Source organism: Vipera ursinii, assembly GCF_947247035.1.
Source record: "Vipera ursinii genome assembly, chromosome: 8".
Lineage (NCBI taxonomy): Eukaryota > Metazoa > Chordata > Lepidosauria > Squamata > Viperidae > Vipera > Vipera ursinii.
Window position 1 is genome coordinate 4,595,504 of NC_139519.1, and position 18,306 is coordinate 4,613,809.

Here is an 18,306-nt window from a genome sequence, read left to right on the forward strand (position 1 = left end):
CAGAATTCCCCAGCCACCCAAATCCCAGTAGTGCACAAGTGGTTAAACCCTGGTTAATGAGAGACAATTACTCTGTCACACAACCTGGCCACATTAAAATTCTTATTCTGGCTTTATGCAATGGGTTGCTTTTGATGACATGCGGAACCACTTTAGCTTAATCTAATGTTCTCCACAGATGTCCTTGATCTGAATGTTTCTTTTGTTTCTTGGAAACAGGCTAAGCCATGATATTTTAGATATCCTAAGATAATGCTCTACCACAACAGCTCTGAGCCAACTTTCCATGCAATTCCTAATTTGGAAATACAATGTTGTTGTTTTTTAAAGAGACTTGACTCATTTTCCACGCTATGGCATAAGGAAAACTCTCGTATAAAGGGTTTTTTCCCCCCTTTCCTACAGTATTCTATTGTTTAAAATTATAGTGGAGATGTCAGGTGTCATGGTGAAGAGACAGTACATCCTTCTTGTCTGCTTTTTGAAAAAAAAAATAGTTCATTATATCAAATTGGTCAAAGAAAACTGCATCAAAGAATGTGATGTCACATTAAATGAATGTTTTTCTCTTAAAATTCTGGAAATGTACATTATATTAAGCTTGAATCAATGGTGTGCTGCAGCCGCCAAAAAAGCCAATGCAGTCCTAGTCTGCATCAACAGAGGGATAGTATCAGGATTATCAGAGCCTTGGTGGAGCAGTGGGCTAATGCCTCCTTAAGTAACACCAGCTGCCTGCAATTAGTGCAGGTTCGAGTCCCACCAGGCTCAAGGTTGACTCAGCCTTCCATCCTTCCGAGGTAGGTAAAATGAGGACCCAGATTTTTGGGGGCAATAAGCTGACTTTGTAATAATGCTGCTTGGGGTGTGTGTGAAAGCCCTAATAAGCAGGCATATACATAGAATGAAGGCTATTGCTAAGCACATTGGTTTGTGCTTAAAATTGTAAGCCGCCCTGAGTTTTCGGAGAAGGGTGGGATATAAATGGGATTAAAATTTAAAAAAAATTATGGGAAGTGGTAATACTGAGGCCTTTCTTAGAACACGGCCTCCAATTCTGGGTAGCATGGTACAAAAAAGATGCAGAGGCCCTAGAAAGAGTGTGGAGAAAACATTTTTTGACACACACACTCTGTTTTGGCCTTCTTTGTGTTTAAAAGGTACACAATTCATCAGGCTTTGAAAAACTCAAAATCTTGGTCTCTACAATTGTAGAATTCAATTCAATTGTAGAATTGTAGAGAACCACCTTTGAGATGGGGGTCAAGGGTTATCCCTATGTAGCTTTCGTTCTGCCTTTATTTCTCCCTCTTCTTGGGCAAAATCCAAGAAGGAGAGGAGAGGAGAGGAGAGGAGAGGAGAGGAGAGGAGAGGAGAGGAGAGGAGAGGAGAGGAGAGGAGAGGAGAGGAGAGAAGAGAAGACTATATGATTTTTTAAAAGAAGATAAAAACTAATACAAACTAATATGAAGTAAGAAAAAGAAGAGAGAAAAAAGAAATAAAAAATAAACCTGAAGGTTTGAGTACAAGTTTACCTCTTACTCTACGGCAGGGGTGTCAAACTCGCAATGCCAAGTGACATGTCACGATGTATCGCGACTATTTTGCCATTGCCGGCAATGGGCTGGGCGCGGTTTCGCTATGATGCATCCAGCCCGCGGGCCGGCAGTTTGACACCCTTGCTCTATGGTTACAACATAACTCTCTTCCTTTTATAATCTATGCTGTCTAATCATCACAGCCATTAGTCATAAGTTCAATTTTTTTTCCTATTTCACACAAAAAGCCTGTAAGGGATTTTCAGTCAGCAATAACGTAGCTGTTGGCCTTTCTCTGCTCAAGGAAGTCAATTTGGCCATCTCAGCAAGTTTTTTTTATTTTTTTTTATTTTAATTCCATTTATATCCCGCCCTTCTCCGAAGACTCAGGGCGGCTTACCAGCTTAGCAGTAGCCTTCATTCTATGTATATGCCTGCTTATTAGGGCTTTCACACACACCCCAAGCGGCATTATTACAAAGTCAGCTTATTGCCCCCAACAATCTGGGTCCTCCTTTTACCTACCTGGGAAGGATGGAAGGCTGAGTCAACCTTGAGCCTGGTGGGATGCGAACCTGCAATAATTGCAGGCAGCTGGTGTTACTTAAGGAGGCATTAGCCCACTGCTCCACCAAGGCTCTTATAAGTTCCACCTCCTTCCCCAACCAATCCTTTCTCATGGGTAGCTCTGAATCTTTCCAACTTTGTGCATTCAGTAATTATGTACACAAATGAAATTCTGTAGGCCTTTTTCCCCCAATTGTTTATCCCTCAATCCTGAAAGAAAACCCCCTCTCAATTGTACATTAATCTTTAAAATCCTCTGAATTAATGTATGTATTTGTATCCAGAATTTACTAGTTTACAGCCTCAGAAATATCTTCTTTCTTTATTTGTATCCCGCCTTTATTATTTTCACAAGTAAGGTGGTGAACATATCCAACACAACTTCCTCCTCCTATTTTTCTCACCACAACAACCCTGTGAGGTAGTTTGGGCCGAGAGAGAGGGACTGGCCCAAATTTACCCAGCCAGCTTTCATGGCTCAGGCAGGACTAGAACTCAGTTCAATTCAGAATAGAGCCGGAAGGGACTTTGGAGGTCTTCCAGTCCAACCCTCTGCTCAAGCAGGAGACCCTATACCACGCGTGTCAAACTTGCCCTGTCACGTGACGTGTCACGACGTATCACAACTTATTTCGCATTGCCGGAGGTGGGGTGGGCACTGCCTCTGTATGATGCAACCGGCCCGCAGCCAGCCGTTTGACACCTCTGCCTAATACCATTCAGGACAAATGGCTGTCCAGTCTCTTCTTAAACACCTCCAGTGATGGAGCACCCACAACTTCTAAAGGGAAGCCCTTCCACTGATTGATTGTCCTCACTGTCAGGAAGTTTCTCCTTCATTTTGGGATGCTGTGAGGACCTACCTCAGCTAAGCCTCCCCAGAAAGCAGAACTCTTGCGTGATGAAGCACCCACAACTTCTGGAGGCAAGCGGTTCCACTGGTTAATTTTCCTCACTATGGCAGCCCCTCAAATGCTGGAATACTGCTGTCATGTTCCTCCCAGTCCTTCTTTTCTCTAGATTGGCCATACCCAAATCCCCAAAGCCCACAGTCTCCTGCTTTCTAGTCTGGTGCCTTCACCACTAGGCCAAACTGGGTCTCTAGTTAATGGATTGTTGATATTTCCTTTCTTGCGAGTTAATCCTCTCTCTTTGAATTCGGGCCTTCACCTTCATGGCCTACCGGATCACTCATCCCCTTTTCATCGTGTCTTATGTTGTTCTGTTCACACCCACTTGTAATATATTCCATCCTGCCCCATTTTTCGTGCTCTTAGATCCAACTCCAGTTCACCTGAAATTTTCCTACCGCTCTGCACTGCGCTTCCTGCAGTTGTACTTTACTCAAAGACATGTGGGTCAACGCAACCATCTAGTGCAGCACGTGGCAAGAAATCAACGCTTCCATCACAGGGGACAGAGTGGCGCAGAGGCTTAATGATGCTGGAACTGCTGTCTAGAAATGGCCTGCATTCCAGTGGTTCGAGTCCGGCTTTGTGAGACGGAGTGAGCTTCTGTCGGTTGATCCCGAGCTCATGCCCGTCCAACAATTTGAAAGCATACTATATTGTGAGCATATTGATGGCTATCACTTCAGTGGGAAAAGCCGAGCTGCGTTTGTGTGTGTGCAGACAGCGAAAGCTGGTGTTCTGAACCAGCCCTCTTCTGGCCTTGTAAAGGCAAACCCCTATTTAGAAAGAAGAGACTGGAGAGCGTCCAAGGCTAAAAGGCATCCGCCAAGATTTATTACGCAGTTAACAAAAACACTAGAGCTTGTCTTCTCAAGCGGAAAAGTTGCTTTCAGCAACCAACCCCTCCCCAAACACTCCTTTTATAGAGAGCTCAGGGCGTGGTCTCCCTGTGCCTCCTCCCGAGGAGTCCCACATTCTTTCTTTGTTTGTTCCTGCTCGACTGCCTCCTGCGTCGGGCGTCCTTGAACAGGGCCAGCTGTGGGTCATCATCTTCCGCACTATCGGGCTCACGCAGCTGAGAAGAGGGCCCCGGCTGGGAACTCTGCCAAGCCTCCACGCCATCATCAACCGGTTCGTCTCCCACACGGTCCTCCTCCCCCTCATCTGAGTCATCCGACACATCTGAGCCGGCTGCCGAAACCACAGGCTGGCCCTGAGTCACAACAGCTGGTGCTGGACCTGGCTGGACATTAGGCATCGCGAAATAAGGCAAAGCGAGGTGAGAAGGGTGGAGGAGCTCGGAAGAGACAGCAACCTGAGCCTTGTAGTAGTTAGCTGGGGTAAGCTAGTTTGCCCTCTGTGGTGCAACAAGGATAGGCACGCAAATGCAGAACAGAATGAACTAGTAATTTCGGATGTCAGGACTGCACTGAGTCTAATGTCTGTAGATTCCCACAATACTGTATGCTGTATATACTAAATAAATAAGGAGTGCTTCGGTTTCACTCCAATTGAGCAGACCTAGAGGCAAATTTTGTTAGCTTCTCTTTCAGCTGGGTCCTTTGAATGAGTAGGACCCAAAGATCATATGATAGGCATACTGTACTGAATTATATATCAACTGCTCGGAATTTATCATATTCAGAATAAAAATGGGTTTTTCGTACTCTAGGCCAGGCGAGCCAAACCTGAGGCCTGTAGGCCACATGCAGCCCCAGTCAGCTATAATGCAGTCCCACAAGATCATAAAACTTTAACATTATTATGTGATTCATACTCATGAACTATATTATATATTTTATATATGGCCCAAGACAATTCCTCTCACTCAGTGTGGCTCAGGCAAAAAATAGCAAAATGTCAGGCTGAAAGACTAGATCCACACGGGAAAATCTAATTAATGTTGTGATTCAGGGTCAGCCTGTGGGTTCAGCAGTTGGGTCGGACGATTCAGAAGAGGAGGACAGGGGTGTTGGAGAGCCTGCAGAGGACAGCCCTGAGGCATCGCAGAGCCCTCAGCCAGGCCCCTCCCACCTGGTCACGAGGGAGACCCAGCTGTGTGAGCCTGACAGCGTGGATGAAGATGACCCACAGCTGGCCCTGTTCAAGGACGCCCGACGCAGGAGGCAGTCAATCAGGAGTAAACAGAGGAAGGCAATGGGGCACCTCGGAAGGAGGCAGAGAGAAGCCACGCCTTGAACTGTTTAAAAGGGGAATGTGTGGGAGGGCTGGTTTGCTGAAGGCAACCGTTTGAATAGCTCTGTTTCATGGTTCGTGTTTCTGTTTGCTCTGTTTGCTCTGTTTTATGTCAATAAATTTGGCAGGCTTAGTTCCAGCCTCTTGCCGTTTTGTAAAGGGGTTGTCCCTGCCTTTTCTGCAGGGCCGGTAGTAGGCTGGTACAGAACAATTAAACTGCTTTATTCCCAAGAGCCCGTGCAGAAGAATCTTCTCACTTAATGGCTAGCTCACACTTGGAGTTAGATAAGGATCCGCAGAATTCAAAGGAGGTTGGACTTTGTTTGTGGCTATGTAAGGATTCTAGGCTGATCCCTCTTTTAATGCCACCCCCTGGTTGTGCCATTCCTTATTCTACACAAAAAGAATAATCCTTGGGAGATGGGAAAAAGATTTTAATTCCAGATATTGATTGATTGATTGATTAATTATGTCCTTCAAGTCATTACTGACCACATAGATAGGCCTTCTCCATGATGATTGTCCCTAAGCTGGTCCTTCAACTTTTCAAATGGTCTTTCAATAGTCCCTCAAGTCTTCTAATGGCGTGCCCGTTGCCATAGTAACGGAGTCCTTCCCCTTCACTGTCTTTTTCCTCTTCTTCGCTTGCATTAGATCCTTATCCAGAGAGCTAAGTCTTTGCATAATGTGATTGAAAATCCCATATCTAAAAGGCTGAATTTCAGAAATGTGTGACTTAGCCATTTTTTTTAAAAAAAATTATAATTTGTTAATCAGAAAATGTCGCATTATCTCTCGCTTAGGAAAAAAAATCTTGGTCAAGCTCGGTTAACGCTGAAAATTTAGTTTGTCCTTTTCAACACTTACAAAATCATCTGAATTTAAGGCAAGAGTTTGTAACTGGGTTATTGTAATAGGTTTACGTGCTGCATATTTTTTTCCTTTTGGTTTTTTGTGTATGGTGATTTGTTTCTCTTATGTATGTCAGTTTAAAAATGGATTCCTCAAAGCCATTAAAAGATAGTTTTGCTGGCTGAGAGAGTCACAGTTCTGGTTCCAAAGAAAGAACGAACAACAGAAACCAAAATAAATACAGGTAGCCCTGGACCTACGCCCATAATTGAGCCCAAAATTATTGTTCCTAAGCAAGACAATTGTGAAGTGACTTTTGCCCCATTTTACAACTTGTCTTGCCACAGTTGTTAAGTGAATCCCTGCGGCTATTAAGTTGGTCACACCGTTGTTAAGTGAATCTGGCTTCCCCCATTGACTTTGCTTGTCAGAAGGTTGCAAAAGGGAATCACATGACCCCTTCCAGGACGCTACGACCGTCACAAATATGAGTCAGTTGCCAAGCGTCTGATTTTTGATCATATGACCCTGGGGATGCTGCAAAGGTCGTAACTGTGGAAAACTGTCATTTTTTCCAATGCTGTGGTGACTTTGAATGGTCACTAAAATGAACTGTTGTAAGTCGAGGACTCCCTGAAGTGATAGCAAAGCTTTATTGATTAAATTTGTACACATACATAAGCAAATCCCCTGCCCACTAAACCCAGGCGAGTGGAAGCAACGAAAGAGGTGGGGGCAGGTAGGTGCTCTACCACAATCCGCCAAGTTTTATACCGTTTTCTCTCCTTCCCCACCCCTCCCCACCACCACCAGGGGCGGCTTACATTGCTTTGGGGAAAACAGCTCCAAATATGGTTTAAGCAACAGGAAGATGAGCTTATATCTTTGGGAACTGAGCTACCTCGATAGATGTTGGAGGGAAATGGGCACCTAGTTGAGGCAAAGGCTGGAAATGAAGGAAAAGGAAAAGGAAAGAAAGAGGGATAAATTGCTGTTATTAAGGACCAAAAATACTCCTCCTATAATAATAAAATAATACAAGGTATTGTGGATAGCAAAATCTTCATCAGGGTACAGTCCAAGCCGGGAATAAACAACATGGAGACTGCTTTGGAAAGAAGGTTGTAGTTGATTGAAGGGCAGAGCTGGACAGAAATGTGGCTCTGGAAAAACTGACCACCTGTAGCTGGGAGTGGTGGGTTTTTATACCGTCTGGGGCTCTTGAGGTTGTTTCCTGTTCCTGTTTGAGGCTTTGTATTTCCTGTGTCGTGTACTTTGACCTTAGTCTGAGTGTGCCCTTTTGGTATTGGTGGGTTAATCCTCTTATGTCTCCTGTCCTTAGAATTTGGGTGGGGGTATGTAGGTTTTAAGGGACGCGGTGGCTCAGTGGGTTGGGATGCTGAGCTTGTTGATCTGAAGGTCGGCAGTTTGGTGGGTCGAATCCCGAGTGCCGTGTAACAGAGTGAGCGCCTGTTACTCATCCCAGCTTCTGCCAACCTAGCAGTTCGAAAGCACGTAAAAATGCAAGTAGAAAAATAGGGACCACTACGGTGGGAAGGTAACAGCGTTCCGTGCACCTTTGGTGTCTAGTCATGCCGGCCACATGACCACGGAGACGTCCTCGGACAAGCGCTGGCTCTTCGGCTTTGAAACGGAGATGAGCACCGGCCCCTAGAGTCAGAAATGACTAGCACGCATGTGCAGGGGAACCTTTATCTTTACCTATGTAGGTTTTAGGCGTCTTTGTCTTACTAATCTCATCAGCTGCTAACTTCCTGGCTCCAACCTTCCGGAATGGCTTATTACATCTGCATTTCTAAAAGCTGGCCTCTGTCTAGATTCTGCTTGGGGGAGAAGGGCTGGGGCTGGTTTCTGGGGGCTGGATTTTGTCTTTTTAAAGATATTCTCCATTATTCCTTTGGGGGAAATATATTCTGCTTTTTTAATATGCCCCAAAATATTTCTTCCTCTGGATTCTTCTCATAGTACAGATGCTGAAATCTTGGTTTTGATAGAGCTGGGAGAAGTCCTTCTATTGGACGCAATTATATCTCCTTCTCCTTCTCCTTCTCCTTCTCCTTCTCCTTCACTCTCTCTCTCTCTCTCTCACACACACACACACACACACACACACACACACACACACACACACACACACAAACACACACAGAGAGAGGGACAGGGACTTAGATGGTGTGGGCATGGCAGCTATCTTCCCTATTTGTATTTCCTTGCCCCCATGGATGGCCCTGAATATACTTTTTTTTTTTTTTTTTGCTATCCATGGATCTTTCCTTAGGGAGATCTATTTTCCGTCATTAACAGAAATAACTATTTCGGGGCATCTCTGGCAGATTTATTTTAAATGTATAATCCCTCAATTTCCTCAGCTTCCTTCCTTTGGATTGAGAGGGTGTCCAGCAGCTGTCTTTGTTTGGGTTGTTTTCCCACCAAATAAGCAAGCACCATCCTGTCCCCATTGTTCCTTTAAGGGCCCTTCCCTTCCACTGCTGGCTTCTGGGTCCAGACCTTAGACATTCAGTTGGAATCAGAACCTGCAGCCCTGGGCCAATGTTTTTCTTTGATTTGCCAACTAAGATGCAACCTCAAAAGGGGCTTGTTCAGAAATCAAATCATACCTTTAAAACCATAATGGGAAAGGAAGGGGAGGGGGAGGGAGGGAAGAGGAGAGGAAGCAAAGGGAAGTGAAAGGAAGAGAAAAGAAGGGAAAGGAAGGAAGGAAGGAAGGAAGGAAGGAAGGAAGGAAGGAAGGAAGGAAGGAAGGAAGGAAGGGGAAGGGAAGGGAAGGGAAGGGAAGGGAAGGGAGAGAAGAAGGGAAGGGGAGGGGGAGGGGGAGGGAGGGAAGGGGAGAGGAGAGGAAGCAAAGGGAAGTGAAAGGAAGAGAAAAGAAGGGAAAGGAAGGAAGGAAGGAAGGAAGGAAGGAAGGAAGGAAGGAAGGAAGGAAGGAAGGAAGGAAGGGGAAGGGAAGGGAAGGGAAGGGAAGGGAAGGGAGAGAAGAAGGGGAGGGGAGGGGGAGGGGGAGGGAGGGAAGGGGAGAGGAGTGGAAGCAAAGGGAAGGGAAAGGAAGAGAAAAGAAGGGAAAGGAAGGAAGGAAGGAAGGGGAAGGGAAGGGAAGGGAAGGGAAGGGAATGGAAGGGAGAGAAGAAGGGAAGGGGAGGGGGAGGGGGAGGGGGAGGGAGGGAAGGGGAGAGGAGTGGAAGCAAAGGGAAGGGAAAGGAAGAGAAAAGAAGGGAAAGGAAGGAAGGAAGGAAGGAAGGACAGAAGGGAAGGAAAGGGAAGGGAAGGGAAGGGAGAGAAGAGGGGAAGGGAAGGGGGAGGGAGGGAAGGGGAGAGGAGTGGAAGCAAAGGGAAAGGGAAGGAAGAGAAAAGAAGGGAAAGGAAGGAAGGAAGGACAGAAGGGAAGGGAAGGGAGAGAGAGTAGAAGGAGGAGGAGGAGGGAAGAAGGAAGGAAGGAAGGAAGGAAGGAAGGAAGGAAGGAAGGAAGGAAGGAAGGAAGGAAGGAAGGAAGGAAGGAAGGACATTCAGACTTTCAGCGTTCTGTTACCGTGACCCAACAATAAAACTAGCATGCATGATTTGGGTTTCCGAGTCCGGTCTGCCTCAGGGGAATGCAAACAGGGATCCTGTTTGTGAGGCAGGCCCAAACAAGGGCCAGGAAGCCGGCGAGGTCAGCACCTCAGCTTTGCTGGTGAAAGAGCTTCCCTGTGCAGCTGCCCTGCTCTCTGCCTCCAGAAAGCATCAAAGCAGGGCAGCCAATCTGGCGCGCCAACCGTCTTGAACCAGTCGGAGCAGCTTCTGTGTCCCACTTTGCTCTGGAGCCTCCTTCTGGAGAATGAATGAAGCCTTTTGATCAAACGCATTCGAGGAACATTTTGCACAGCTCCGTGAGTCACCGCTGTATATTTTTTTTCCTGGTTCGCTTTAAATTGAAGAAATTTAACTTCCTGACAGTTAGAACAACTAACCAGTGGAACAACCTGCCTCCAGAAGTGGTGAATGCTCCAACACTGGAAGTTTTTAAGAAGAGACTGGACAGCCATTTGTCTGAAATGGTATAGGTTTCCTGCCTTAGCAGGGGGTTGGACTAGATGACCTCCAAGGACCCTTCCAACTTCTTCTTCTTCTTCTTCTTCTTCTTCTTCTTCTTCTTCTTCTTCTTCTTCTTCTTCTTCTTCTTCTTCTTATTATTATTATTATTATTATTATTATTATTATTATTATTATTATTATTATTATTATTTATTATTTTTTTATTTTTATTTTTATTAAATATCTCCAGCGCTTGCATCAGAATAGCGTACATATAATCTGGAGACAGGCAGTGCTCTCAAATCTGTGTTATGCCTCTAAAATCCTGGCAAATATCCGTTCCAACCTAGACTCTCCCACTGTGTGTTTAACTACAATTTCCACTCAAGAGTCTCGGGCCAATGCCTTTCTGGGGGGGGGGCACAATGGGGGACATTAGAAGCTAAAGGATTTCCAGGTTGCTTTCCAGGCTGATAGTCCTCATTTAGTGACTGTCTCACGTAATGATCATTCACAATTACAACAGCGATGAAAAACTAACTTTACCATCGGTCCTTGAATTTACAAACTTTGCAGGTTTGTAAAGGAAAGGAAAGCTGAATTAAGATCATAAGCCTAATTAGCAACCACTTGGCTGAAGGACCATTTTGCTAGTTCCAATTTTGGTCACTAAATGAGGACTGCTTGTACATGGAAAGGACTAGGATGTTTGAATTAGGAACAGTGGGAACTCTGTTTTGGTACTTCATATTTTCCATTCTGTGCATTTTGGGTTAATTCCAATTGTTCTTGGATGGCCAGGATGTGCATATATAAATGCTACATATACAGTAAACACACCTCACACATGCACACGCACAATCTGGAAACCTTTGAAAGTAATCAAAAGACATACGACAGATAGAAAACAACCTTTCCCACACTAAATAAATATTAAGTATCCCAAAGGTCCTTTTTTCAAGAGACAACTGGACTTTTGTTTTTTCCTTGAAGACATTTCCCTTCTCATCCAAGGAGCTTCTTCAGTTCATTAATAATAATTAATTAAACATTCAGTGAATAGTACCAATGAAGGGGGAAACACGTTTCCTGGAAGAAGAGGGTCAGTACTGTGTGTTGCTGCTGTTCAGGAACTTGCTATTTACCCCACCATTCTCTCTCTTGTTACTCTTTTGCCTTTAAACATGCAGTTTAATTTCAGAAAAGTCTATGCCATGGCTGTAACTACCTCACTTTGCATATGTTTGGTGCAGCCCTGGGGGAAAAAAAATTGGAGTGAAAGAAACTCAACCCTAGAAAATTGACCTGATGGTGTTTTGATGGTAGGATCTAGGTTACTAGCATGGTATTTTTCTAGTCCTCTATCTCCAGAGTATGCTTCCTGTTCAGTGAAACATTTGCTGTGGAAAACATCTCTCTAGACAGTCCAAGTGGAAATGGATCAAGACAATGAGGGTGTATTTCTGTCTCCTCGTTTAAAGGTGAAAGACAGCAAAGAAGTGTTTCTCCACCTAAGCAACTTTAAGACGCCTGGACTTCAACTCCCAGAATGCCCCAGCCAGTGCATGCCAAAACAGAAGGAAAAATACTAGTGGAATGATAGGGAAAAAAAATATGGAGTTGGAACAGATCTAAAGGACCATCTTCTCCAGTCTTCTGCAGCTGGCAGAAGAATCAATGAAGCCATCTTTAAAAGATGGCTGCCAAAGCTCATCTTAATAAATCTCCAGAGATGGAGAAGCCAGCACATCAATAGGGAGACTGTTCCCGTTATACAATGTCTTTATTCATCAGATGCAACTTGTACCTGCTGTTTCTGGTCCTAGTTGCTGTGGCAATGAAAAATAGTTCTGACACCCTTTTAAATTCCAGAATACTGATATCATGCATGCCTTGAGACTGGATTGGGGTCCTGGGAACTAAAGCAGATGAAAAATTGTTATAGGAATTGGGTATGTCTAGTCTGTTGAAAAAGGGGACGCGGCGGCTCAGTGGGTTAGGACGCTGAGCTTGTCGATCAGAAGGTCGGCAGTTTGGCGGGTCGAATCCCGAGTGCCACGTAACAGAGTGAGCGCCTGTTACTTGTCCCAGCTTCTACCAACCTAGCAGTTCGAAAGCACGTAAAAATGCAAGTAGAAAAATAGGGACCACTACGGTGGGAAGGTAACAGCGTTCCATGTGCCTTTGGCATCTAGTCACGCCAGCCACATGACCACGGACACGTCCTCGGACAAGCGCTGGCTCTTCGGCTTTGAAACGGAGATGAGCACCGGCCCCTAGAGTCGGAAATGACTAGCACGCATGTGCGGGGGAACCTTAACCTTTTACCTTTAGTCTGTTGAAGGGAAGGACGAGGGGTGACATGATAGCAGTGTTCTGATATCTCAGGGGCTGCCCCAAAGAAGAGGGAGTCAAGCTACTCTCCTAAGCACTGGAAGGCAGGACAAGAAACAACGAATGGAAACTAATCAAGGAGAAAAGCAACCTGCAACTAAGGAGAAATTTCCTGACAGTAAGAACAATTAATTAGTGGAATGGTGTGTCTCTGGAAGTTGTGGGTGCTCCATCGCCAAGGTTTTTTTTCTCTGTGTTTAAAATTTTTATTAGTTGATCAAAATATAAAATGAAAATAATGGGAAAGTAAGGTAGGAAAAAGGAAAAGGAAAAAGTGTAGAAGAGGTAAAAGAAAAAAGGCATTGACTTCCAACTCTTTTTTAGCACAGTAGAAGATAATAACATTATAGCCTCAACTTTTTACTTTTACACAATAATATATACTAGTAAAGGTAAAGGTTCCCCCGCACATGTGTGCTACTCGTTTCCGACTCTAGGGGCCGGTACTCATCTCCGTTTCAAAGCCGAAGAGCCAGCACTTGTCCGAGGACGTCTCCGTGGTCATTTGGCCGGCATGACTAGACGCCAAAGGCACACGGAGCGCTGTTATCTTCCCACCGGAGTGGTCCCTATTTTTCTACTTGCATTTTTACGTGCTTTCGAACTGCTAGGTTGGCAGAAGCTGGGACGAGTAATAGCCGCTCACTCTGTTACACGACACTCAGGATTCGACCCTCCAAACTGCTGACCTTCTGGTCGACAAGCTCAGCATCCTAACCCACTGAGCCACCACATCCCTTCTAATAATAGGGGTCACCCTATTCTCCAAAGGATGGAAACTAATCAAGGAGAGAAGCAACCTACAACTAAGGACAAATTTCCTGACAGTTAGAGCCATTAATCAGTGGAACAGCTTGTCTCCAGAAGTTGTGAATGCTCCAACATTGGAGGTTTTTAAAAAGAGATTGGACAGCCATTTGTTTGAAATGGTATAGGTTTTCCTTTCTGAGCAGGGGGCTGGACTAGAAGACCTCCAAGGTCCCTTCCAACTCTTTTATTCCATTATTCCAACACTGTGAGATGTGGTGAGATCCCATTCTTGTCCCAGCTTCTGCCAAGCTACCAGTTTGAAAGCTTTCAAATGCAAATAGGTAAATAGGTACCACTTCAGGGAGAAGGCAACAGGTAATCTGGGCATGTAGTCACACCAGCCACATGACCACGGAAGCATCTTCTGACAATGCTGGCTAGGAAATGGAGATGAGCACCACATCCCAAAGCTGGACACTACTGGACAGGGGAAACCTTTACCTTTTTTTTTGTTTCAGTCATAGAATATTGCATCACTTGCCTCTCCTTTCTTCCTCCCATGTATAAAAAAGGGGATCCTTTTAGGAGATTCAGAACTGACAAAATGCTGTAAGGGGCTGCGGCCTGTAGGTCCTTTCTGAGTGTTTCTAGTACGCCAAAGCCATTCTACCCATAAACCAGTTAGGGTTGGCATGGGAACAACAGCATGCCACAAACACCTGAAAGCTCTTTACGTCTTCTCCAGAGCATTGCATGAATCAAACTGTCTTTCCTTTGGATGTGACTCCAGTGAAACAAATGAAGACAGAGACTGGGGGAAAACTTCACCCTGCTCAAGCAGGAGACCCTAACATGTCAGACAAATGGATGGCCAATCTCTTCTTAAAAACATCCCACGCTGGAGTACCCACAACTCCGGGAGACAAGCTGTTCCACTGTTTGATTGTTCTCACTGTCAAACAATTTCTCCTTCCTTCTAAGTTGGATCTCTCTTTGATAAGCTTCCACCTGTTACTTCTTGTCTTTCCCTCAGGTGCTTTGGAGAATGTCAGTCCTCTCTTTTCTGCGGCAGACCTTGGAAGACAGTTATCATGACCCCCCTAAACCTTCTCTTTTATAGGTTAGACATACCTAGCTCCCTCATCCGTCCATCATATGATTTAGCCTCCAGGCCCCTAATCATCTTTGTCGCTCTTCCCCGCACTTTTTCCAGTCTCAGCATCTTTTTTGTGTCATGTTGATTTTATGAGTTTCTCCCATGTTTAATCATAAATTGATGTTTCTTTCTAAAGCAAGACATTTCACACATATTATATGGGCTTTTGCCCAACTGTACATCTTTTCACACAAAAGATTAATTTTATATTATATTTGGCTTCATATATGCATTTTTTGTTGCATGTTTTCCATAATCTGGCTATTTTTAATATACCCCCTGTGAAACAAGGATGCTGATAAAGCATGCTCCTTAAGTAAACATATGGTCTGCACCAAAATCATCCATTTAGGATACCATAAAATCCAGAGAACAGTGCAATCAAAAGAGGAATTGTATCTCAATCATTATTCAAAACAGGAGGACCAAACGAAATACAATAAGATTTGGCTCAAAGCTACAACAAGCTTCCTCTTATTGCGGAAAGGGGAATGGGGAGCACTCAGGCTACTTTGGGATGAGTTGTAATGGACATCAAGTGGTACTGTCTGTCTGTCTGTCTGTCTGTCTGACTGACTGTCTCTCTCTCTCTTTCTCTCTCTCTCTCTGTCTCTGTCTCTCTCTCTCTCTCTCTGTGTGTGTATGTGTGTTAAAAGAGATTGCAGTTCTTTCAAAGTTAGCCCATGATGAAACACCTAGATGCAGCAGGACACCAGGCTGTGCTTTCTCAGCTACTGTTGAAAAGGCACATGACCATTTATGAATGAGATTAGAACATACAGCATAGAATTATAGAGCTGGAAGGGACCCCAGAGGTCTTCTAGTCCAACCTCCTGATCAAGGCAGGAAACCTTATACCATTCTGCTCAAATGGTTGTCCAATCTATTCTTGAAAACCTCCGGTGATGGAGCACCCGGAACTCTAGGAGATTAGCTGTTCCATTGGTTAATTGTTCTCAGGAAATTCCTCCTTAGATCTCTCTTGAAGGAACTTCCACCCGTTACTTCTTGTCCTGCCCCAAGGTGCTTTGGAGAATAAGTCAATCTCGTCTTCTCTGGGACAGCCTCTCAAGTACGGCAAAACAGCCACCGTGTCCCATTCCAGATAGCGAATGAGAGTATAGATGAGGAGGAAAAGGAAGAAGCCGTCAACCGTCCAGATCCACAAGGCAAGAGAATACCTGTCACTACAATTATTATTATTTATTATTATTATTATTTATTAAATTTTTATACCGCCCTTCTCCCGAAGGACTCAGGGCGGTGAACAGGGCATATCTTAAAACTACAAAAATACAAAAATTAAAAAAGAATTAAATTATTGCCCACAATAAAAACAATAAAAATATATATAAATATTAAAACCCTAAGTGATTCCCCATCAGGCCAATGCCTTGAAGCAGGGCAGCAGCTGAGCCAGCGAGGGCGTCTTTGCCATGAACTAAACTAGATGTGTTTATGGGCATCTGCAGAAGGTCAGAAAAATCACGATGACATCATGGTGACATGATGGAAACTCTCTCCCTGTTTTAGATGGGGTGCATGGAGGGAAGGGGTTGGGCTCAGCTCGCAAGATCACAGTCATCATCTTAACTTTAACTGATACGCACCTGCCTTTTTCCTCTTCTCCCTGTGTATGTCTTAGCATTGATGCGGTTTCGCCGGATTCCCAGGCTAAATGTCTGACGTGTGCAAGAATTCCCTAAGGCTGGAAGAGGTGCATAAAGACAGGTTTGATGGCTGTCAGGTGCCAGCTGCTTTCAGCATGGGCCATGCCTGACTGCACTGGCACGAAAGAAAATCTCTTAGAAAAATAATATGGATGAAGATGCAACGTATTTTCATATATGGTGGACCTGTAAAAAGGTTAAAGCATTTTGGATTAAAATTTGGTGGAATATGCAGAAGATATTTAAGAAAAGGATAAAGTTTTGTCCGCAATTGTTCTTACTGGGCATTATTATAGATACTACTGTTGTGGACACTAAGTTGATGTTGAACTTAATCACGGCAGCAAGACTTTTAGTAGGGCAATATTGGAAGAAGGAAGAACTGCCGACTATAGAAGAATGGACTTTAAAAGTTTCCAACCTGGCGGAAATGGCAAAGATCTCAGCGTATTTGAAAGACCATTCGCAACAGAGATATATTGTGGAGTGGAAAAAATGGATTGATTACATCCAGAATAAATATGGGACTAAAAAGTTTCATTTAGCATTTGAATAAGTATTGATGTGATATTTATATTGCTTGAAGTCATTTTATAAGAGTTAAAGTGCGATAGATTTAATAGTTTATTGTTGTTTGCATATGTTAGATTATGATTGTTTCTACTTTTATACCTTGTATTTAGCTCTGGGAAGTCGGGGAGGGGGGAGGGGGAGGGAAGGAGGTGTTGGGGAGGGTTGGGAAGAGTGGAGGGGGTTGGGAGGGGTTTTGTTTTGTTTTGTTGAAAATAAAATGTACTGTAAAACTTTTCAATAAAAAAAAGAAAAATAATATGGAAAGAAGAAGAAGGCTAGATCCGAAGCGCAGAGTTGAAAAATCGGCTTTCTTTTTCCTTTCTGAATGGCTAAAACTTTTGGGATCCCTGATCATGGTGGCCCCCAGTCCATCATATTCATACACTGGGAATCTAAGTTCACTTTTGAAAATTACACGGCGTAAAAAAAACAGCTTCAAAACCCTTGACACCTTCTGATGTTTTGCAATCAGAGACTGATTCCTTCATACGGTCTCTAGATAGCTAGTAATTTGTATTTTTCCCGCCCAGGTCCCTTTGGTTTCTTGAATTGGTTGCTTGTAAAAAGCAGCTTTGAAGTTCTCCCTAAGGCCTTTGCAAAAGATCCCTATACAAATCAGACTGACCTTTTCTTCCTGCATGATTCATGCTTCTACGGTTTCTGAAGCAACAGTTTAAATTGAATTATTCAAATATTTGATTGCTAAGAACGCTTTTGGCCTCTGAAGGTTACAGCCAGCAGCAACCGGCTGAGGAATTCTGGGAGTTGAAGTCCACAAATCTTCAAACCCCCAGGGATGAGGAACACTGGTTTAGGGCCACCAAATTTGGATTGCAGATCTCCAGATAGCCACTAAAAGTGAACAAGGTGATAATACAAATTGTATCAGCTATGATCAAGGGACCATGATCATCCAGAGATCTGCAGTTCTAAATAAAAGTTTAGCAGCCCTAAGAAAAGTTTTGCTTTTTAAGGATGCAAGGAATGCAGAATCTGCAAGTACGAGTTCTATTATCGCTTTACAAACCCTTAGTAAGACCATACTTGGAAAACTTATTCATTTCTGGTCCCCATGATCCAAAAAGGATGTTAAGACTCTGAAAAAGAGTGCAGAGAAGAGCAACAAAAATGATTAGAGGGCTGGAAGCTAAAACATACAAGGAATGGTTGCAGGAATTGGGTATGTCTAGTCCAGTGAAAAGAAGGACTGGGTAGACATGATAGCATTGTTCCAATATTTGAGGGGCTCCTACAAAGACGAGGGGGAATCAAACTATTTTCCAAAGCACCAAAAGGCAAGGCAAGAAACAATGGATGGAAACTAACCAAGGAGAGAAGCAACCTAGAACTAAGGAGAAATTTCCTAACGGTGAGAGCAATTAACCAGTGGTGCAGCTTGCCTCCAGAAATTGTCCGTGTTCCATCACTGAAGGCTTTCAAGAAGAGACTGAACAACCATTTGTCCGAAATGATATAGGGTGTCCTGCTCAAGCAGGTGGTTGGACTAGAAGACCTCTGATGTCCCTTCCAACTCTATTATTCTATTCATTTTCAAAGCTGGCACTATGTTCTAAGTAATATAAACTGATTCATAATTAATCCTATTAAAAATCCCTGGACCAGCATCAGGATTTTTCTATAGCTGTGAA